A 289-nucleotide genomic window follows, 5' to 3' on the forward strand; every position below is an offset into this window, starting at 1 on the left:
CACTGAGCAATCTTCAATATGTTCAGAATATGACAGCAAGAATCCTATCAGGGATGCATTACACCTGTTTTCAAGTCCTTGCACTGGTTACCTATCAGATTTCGAGTCAACTTCAAAATCCTTATCCTCCTTATATACTGTCCTACAACTGTTATTATTGATCACCGAATTATTTTACTTGACATGACTTCATTCAGCCTTTCCTGAACGTCTATGACAGGCAGAGAGAGTGCTGTTTCTGGTGCGATCTTTTGCAGCTGACATTTCACTGTTTTAAACGAACAAGAAA

The sequence above is a fragment of the Atractosteus spatula genome (assembly GCF_055471065.1).
Source record: "Atractosteus spatula isolate fAtrSpa1 chromosome 16 unlocalized genomic scaffold, fAtrSpa1.hap1 SUPER_16_unloc_2, whole genome shotgun sequence".
In the NCBI taxonomy this organism is placed as follows: domain Eukaryota; kingdom Metazoa; phylum Chordata; class Actinopteri; order Semionotiformes; family Lepisosteidae; genus Atractosteus; species Atractosteus spatula.